The 7,500-nt window shown below is 36.9% G+C and overlaps 1 long non-coding RNA gene across 1 annotated transcript in view; it reads right to left on the bottom strand.

Moving 5' to 3' along the window:
• Window positions 1-7,500, bottom strand: part of LOC118764993 — a 22,751-nt gene that overhangs the window by 7,966 nt on the left and 7,285 nt on the right. Inside the window, exon 3 of the long non-coding RNA XR_005000836.1 lies at window positions 2,055-2,065. This is a non-coding gene — a long non-coding RNA (uncharacterized LOC118764993). The remainder of the gene's footprint in view (window positions 1-2,054; window positions 2,066-7,500) is intronic.

The following is a 7,500-nucleotide window of genomic DNA, read 5'->3' as shown; positions in this document are numbered from 1 at the left end:
TCTTTTAGTAAATGGTGAGTTATTTTTGAGAATTCTCAAATATATATGTATTAGAAATATTGAATTTCTAAATGTCTCAGAGACATAAGCGGTGGTGCAGCGATATAGTGGTCGTATACTGTCAACTGAATGTGACAGTCCCGTAAGGGAATTACTTCACAGCCATTTAGCCCGAGGAAACATCGCTGTCTCCTGTCGGCTTTGACACATTTTCTGTGTCCTTATATTTGCAAAGGGGAGGCACCTGAAGACATGTTTCTAAGTCTATTGCTCGTCGTCAGTTTCCTAGTGGTAAATGGCGGTGGTGTAATTCCCTTACGGGACTGTCACATTCAGTTGACAGTATACGACCACTATATCACTCCAACACCACATATGTCTCTCTGAGACATTTAGAAATTCAATGTTTCTAATTTCGGTGATCAGTAAATAAACTTTACTGGTAATATGATATATTTGCGAAGAGTTTGCAGTCATCTCAGCGAGCGAGGCAGGTGACCCTGAACTGTGTTTGTGTCGGTTGTTCGGATTTGCGGTTAAGTGAGTTGTTTTTTTGCTGATTGTTGCTGTTGAAAGCTGTAGCGCCGTATTGAATTGTTGAATTCTTTGTTGGGTATGCAAGCCCAAACTTATGCGGGAGCAGCAGGCAAAAGCCTGGCTGCGAACGAATTACAGTTGGAAGAAATAATTGTCGAGAAGGAAAATTTGAGGAAATACTACGACAGCTTCAAGAAGGAAGGAGACTGTCTGAGGGTTACACCACCTGAAGATGAAGTGAAAGAAGCGGAGAAAAAATCATAACATACAGAACGCCAGCCGGTGGTTGTGACACGCTGATGATAAGTCAATACCCAGAAAGTCGGGTCCGTTTGTGTCACTTCAGGCAGGAGGAAGGAAGGATGACTTCCCTTTGCTAATACTGATAGGGCACAGAAAGTGTGTCAATAGCCAGTTAGAGGAGATGTCTTCCTGGGGCTACAAGCTACAGTAGCATCGACACTTAGGGGCTAGTCACATTTAGGTGGCAAATATATTTCACGATATATACAAATATATATGTGTATATATATATATATATATAAATGTATACATACATATATATATTTATATATACATGTGTGTGTGTGTATGATTTTGTGTTTTATTTTTCGTGTTTTTGTGTTTGCACAATTTCGGTCCTACTACTCACGTTTTGATTGCTAGCAGCTCGGCATCAGACACCGGCAGATGAAATACTGGACATATAAACAAACAATTCGTTCTGGGCTTGATTTGTTCAAGTACTCCTTTCATGTTGGTGCCCCAGCAAGGCCGCACTGTAATGACTGGAGCAAACAAAAGAGAGAATAGACAGAAAGTTGAGCCCAAGGCAATAAATCTATAGAGTTTTTAAACGACATCATTAATCTTATTTTCTTGAGCAAGGATAAATTGAAAGCATATCGAACGGATTTCAAAATTTATAAAAATATCAGGAATTAAAACAGTAAAACCAATTATTGATACCAAATTTCGGCACAAGGCTAGCAATTTTGGTGGCGGGGTGAGTCGATAACATCGACCCTAGAGTTCAACTAAGATTTATTTTCTCGCCTCTGAATGGATGAAAAGCAAAATCGACACGGCGGAACTTGAACTCAGAACGTAAAGACACACGAACTGCCAGCAACATTTCTGCCATCTTGTCGCCTTCGCTTGCCAAAGAATTATAAGATATTTTCTCCCTGGCTAAAGTAATATTGCCAATTTTCTGGGATAGTAATAATTTAAGTAGATAACGGGAGTTACTAACACGAGATTACGTTAATCTTGAAACATCACTTACAATGTTTTGAAAGGTATCTGAGGAATTAATTAATTTATCATTAAACTGGTAGTTTAATCGTAATGTTTGTAGATGAACTTATTGATCGATGACCAGTCTAAATAAACTAACGGAGAGCAAAGATGAAATCACCTCCAGATTCATTCAGTGTTCCACTACAATAAAATTCAAGAAGACTTATTCAAACCATTGCGTGCATTAGCAAACACACGCACACATGGACATACACACACGCACGCGCTCTCAGAGGCATACATACACGCACATATGCACACAAACGCGCACATACACACACACTCACGCATACACACGCGCACACACGCACAGATACACACACACACATACATACACACACGCGCACATGCACACATACACAGGCACACACGCGATGTTGGTGGGACAAACACAGACACAAACATATACACACACACACATACATAATTATATACATATATACGACGGGCTTCTTTCAGTTTCCGTCTACCAAATCCATTTACAAGGCTTTGGTCGGTCCGAGGCTATAGTAAACTTGCCGAAGGTGCCCCGCAGTAGCACTAAACCCGGAACCATGTGGTTGGTTACCAGTTTATTTACCACACAGCCACTCCTACGCCTATAAATATTAAAGGAAATAGAGAAATACCATTGACACATAAATTTATTAATATTATCATATAATATAATTATAATATAAAAAGATAAAATGTATAAGTCTATTTTGCGATTGAGCAGATCTTGCATACAATTCTTGTCCATTTCTTAGGCAAACATTACCCTGACGAGATTCATATGCAGAATTATGAAGATTTTTTATATATTCACCCGTGAATATGAATATAAACAAATTGTAGGATATATATTTGTTTTATTATTTATATTATATTATATCATATTATATCTTAATATATTACAATGTTAATAACTTATATGTCAATCGTATTTCTCTATTTTTAAAATAAATTCCGAGTTTCGGATGTCGGGGCGGAAACCTGCACCGGCGTCCAAAACTCGGAGTTTTATTATGGCAGCCGAATAATTGTCACTTATTATATTGCAGATAAATTCATCCATTTACATAATATCGATGTCTGTTTCATTCTTTATTTGTCTTACCATATATATATATATATATATATATATATATATATATATATAAAGCTAACGAAGATGGCGCTGATGAAAGACATGAAGCATTTTCTCACCTCCGATCTAGAAACATGTTCGCTATTAACGGTAAGGCATTGTTTTCGTTTATTTATTCCTCCTATTTTGCATATGTGTATTGCAGGGTTATGTCGTATATGGAGCCCCACTTGTAGAAAATGGAAATAAACAGTCTCTGACTGCTATTTCTAATTCTTTCGGTATGCGGCAAAGCAACCTGTCGCCTGCCCTTCTACTTATATACTATATATACTGAACTCCATAGAAGTTCCCACCGCTAAAGGTCATATTTACATACCGAAATCTACCGGTAAATAATTGTTGGTTGTCTGAAAAACCATCGAAAAAATTATTTACCCTTATTATATATATATATATATATATATATATATATATGTGTGTGTGTGTGTGTGTGTGTGTGTATATATATATATATTATATATATATATATAATACATATATATGAATGTATGTCTGTATATACAGTTCGTATATGCATGTGTGGGTGCAGGTGAGATCGTAGATATCTACTGAGTGTGGTTGCACTGATTGGACTTTGGGTCTTGTAGTTAAAGGATCAAATCTGAACTAGAGCGGCGCGCATTGGTTTCTCGATTGTAAAGCTTCATTTCACGTTGTCGCAGTCCACTCACCTGGAAATGAGCAGCAATCATTGCCTTGAGTTGACCCTGCATTGGAGCAGCACCCAATCCATATAAGAAATGTTGTACTCTAAGATTAAATACACGCAGACATGCACACGCATAACACACACATGCAAACATCCACATGCGAACACACACATGCAAACACACACACACACATCTGAGCATATATATCTCGCGTGAAACATACAAGCAATAGTTAGAGATCGATAGCCTGAAGGAGAAAGCTGTGAACAGTCTCCATTTTATAATTTTGTCAAATGTAACTTCGCCTTGCTTCCATTGTTATAAAGATCACAAGCAACGAAACAAAGAAGAGAACCGTCTGATGTTTAATGGCTGTCCTCTATTCTCTTCATTTCTGTCACTTCTGGGAAGACGCGCTTACGTAGTCCTCATTCTCACACATATGGCGACTGGGATTTCTGTTCAGCACATCTCAGATTGATTTTCCCTTGTTATCACAACGGAGTGCAAATTCAAGATAAACTTGCTAATCTCAAAGTGCATCAGGACTTAAATTTCACGCAGATCACAGCTGACCATTTGCGTTACTTATCACCTCTATGATAAATATTCTTATTTTTTTCCGTACTCTGCCACAAAGTTACTCCGAACCAGGGATTAGCGTTGTGATTAATACTTCTCTTCAGTAGTGAACACTGTGCTTCAGCTTAACATAAAGGTGTAGATATACGGCAAAACCTGTTTCGGGTAGTTATCTTTTATGAAGTACAATCACACACTTCCATTCGATGCAGCACGCATCAGCTTCGATTATCTTCGCTTTTTAACAAAGAGAAAGGTAGGGAGAGGTAATGAGAAAGAGAGAGCGAGAGAGCGAGAGAGAGAGAATTGAAGGAGAAATTTTCTGTCTATACACATGATGTAGAATTGGTAGTGCATGAGAATATTAAAGCATGAAGACCACAAACTCATGCTTAAACATCTTTACAGAGAATACTGAACTAATTGAATTAACAAGGGAACGAAATTTAAAATTAATTTAGAGAAATTTAATAATCATGATAATAAATACCACGCAATTGTAACGAAAATATTTCTTTTATGTAATTCAATTAGAATAATTATCAATTAGTTGCGGAATTAATAAGATCCAGTGCAAAAATCAAATGATCCACGCGGTAAGAAGTTTGATTACCAACTACTTGGTTCCGGGTTCAATGCGACTAAGTGGTACCATAGGCAAATATTTTCTACAATAGCCTTGGGTGGATTATGCTTGAGTGTCTTGGTGATGTGTGTTCCCCACCAGCACTTGACAGTTGACGAGTACATGGAACACGAACTATTATTTCGAACAATGAAAGATACAAATGGAAAACAAGACAAACAACATAAAGAACGACCCTTCATCAGTTGTTGACTGTTTTTCTACTCTCGTATTTTGAGCATTTAACAACAATATACTCTTTCGATAAAACAGTTACTCCCTCAAAGCAAATTAATTAAAATTTGGGGCTTTTACGGAGGGTCAAAATAGGTAACACAAACAGGACAGATAAAACCAAACAGGAAGGGCTTCAAAGCCTAAACGCCGTTTTGGTGGTGAACGCGTAAATCAAACTAGGACAAGAGACAAACAAGAACACATCTTCCTTGTTCCAGTTACAACGGAAAGAAAGAAAGTTGGCCGATGGTCACGTGGGTGTAAGGTAGGAGGAGTGAGGGAGAGAGATTGACAAAGTAACAGGACAGAATAGTGGGAAAAGAGGAGGTAAAAGAATAAGAGAAAGAAAAATACTGAAAAACGAAAGAGTAAATGATCGTATATATATATGTGTGTGTGTGTGTGTGTGGATGTAGTATGGAGGTGTTATACGCATATTTATAGAGTGTGTGGGTTTATATATCTCTTATATTTTGTCTTTGACGTGTTTCACTCATTGGACTGCAGCCATGATGGGGCAGTGCCTTCAAGAGCTTTGTTAATGAAATCGATACCAATTCTCAGTTCTTTTGCAAAGCCTGGTATTTTTTCTATTGGACAATTCTGCCGAACCGATAAGTTACGAAAATGTAAACAACACAATACCAACAGTTAAACGATGGTAGGTCACAATCGTAAAGGTACACACATATGCACACACAAAGGCACACACGCATATGCGCATACACACACGCACACATATATATGCATATATGTGACCTTGCAAGAGGGAGCCCAGTTAAAATCTTCTTCTAGTCGAGTAACCCATCCCACTCAAAAGGTCCCTGCATAAGAATTGTTTAAGGATTTTCAACGAACCACCCATGTTTCCAAAGGTGAATTATCCAAACCTCTAAGAATCTTTCCCCCACTACTTCTGTTAGTGGTCAGAGATGCACATATCGTCAGCCACTAAGGGACATGCTTAATTGGTTAAGGTCAAACAACTGACAAGCAAATCTATGGTATTGAGCAGAATATTTGCTGTAGCCCATCTCTTATACCAAGACAAAACAATGTACATGATAACGCTTCCAGTCAGTTAAGATCAGAAGCCATGAGAACCACTGCCTGGTACTGCAGAGACCTCAAGAGACAACAGTCTGGAAGTTCGTGATGTTGTTATGCCTAGTGTGCCATATATGTAGTTTTGTATTGTGTTGTGCTAGTGAATGTAAAAAAAAAACGAAAATTATGTTTGTTTTAAAACTTGAGATTACATAGAAAGTATTTTGCGTAGGATATGAGCAGTTCCCATGAGCACTATCTTTTGAATTTCTGCCATTTTGGTGTTTCCTGGTATCTGAGTTAGGTAGCGATCAGACCCTTTTGCTATCATTCCCAGGGCACCTATGACAATAGGTATTGTTTTAGTCGGCACCTATGACAACAGGTATTGTTTTAGTCACTTACCTATGACAACAGGTATTGTTTTACTCTTATTATTATTATATTATTATTATTATTATTATTATTATTATTATTATTATTATTATTAATAATAATAATAATAATAATAATAATATTAGTATCATCATCATCATTATGATTAGTAGCAGTAGTGTTAGCAGCAGCCTTAACAACAACACTATTATGAATGTTAAGTCTCGTATTTGACATCGATTCCGTCACGTTTAATTAGTGCATTTATGAAAACTTGTTAATTGCAAATTTCATTTTACATTGGTCAGACTCTTACAAATTCTCAAGTAAGAGAAACATTTATTTCATCCATTCCATCATGCTATATTACATTATAAGCCATAAACTTAATTAAAATTCCATTACCTTCAAATATTTTACATAATTCGTGATATTATATCTTATCAACATTAGCATACATTTGATTCTCAAGAATTGATTCCGATGACGACGAAAAGTCAGAGATTTGGATCCTACTTCGATGTTTAGAATAACATTGAAGAGTTCAAACTGAAAGGTTTTGCTACTTTATTAATCTTTGACATTGCATTCTTGAAAGAGAGTGACTAATTCATGATATGGAATCTAAATTAGCATTGCGACTTAATACGTACAATTGTCAATTATAGAAGTGACAAAGGCGGATTATGACCAACAAGATAAATCATCAAACTACCAAGTGAAAGGTCGAGAGTTGTCTCTTGTCATCATCGATACAGTCTTCCATCCATGGCCAACGCACGTGTAACAATATAAGATTACGATTAAAAACAAAACGAACCAGAATACAGGGCAACGAACGATATTATACAGTGTGTCGTAGGCAGCCAAATCAAGACGTTCTTTAAGACAGTTCGTCTGAACTCTGTCAACACTACTTAACGCTTTACTCCTTACACTGCGCATGGAGAGGGGGCAACGCTCATGGAAAATGTTCTTCATGTTATGATATCAAGAGGTTAGAAAATAAACCT

This window comes from Octopus sinensis, linkage group LG10 (assembly GCF_006345805.1).
Source record: "Octopus sinensis linkage group LG10, ASM634580v1, whole genome shotgun sequence".
Classification (NCBI taxonomy): Eukaryota; Metazoa; Mollusca; class Cephalopoda; order Octopoda; family Octopodidae; genus Octopus; species Octopus sinensis.
This window is presented reverse-complemented; position numbering and strand designations above follow the sequence as displayed.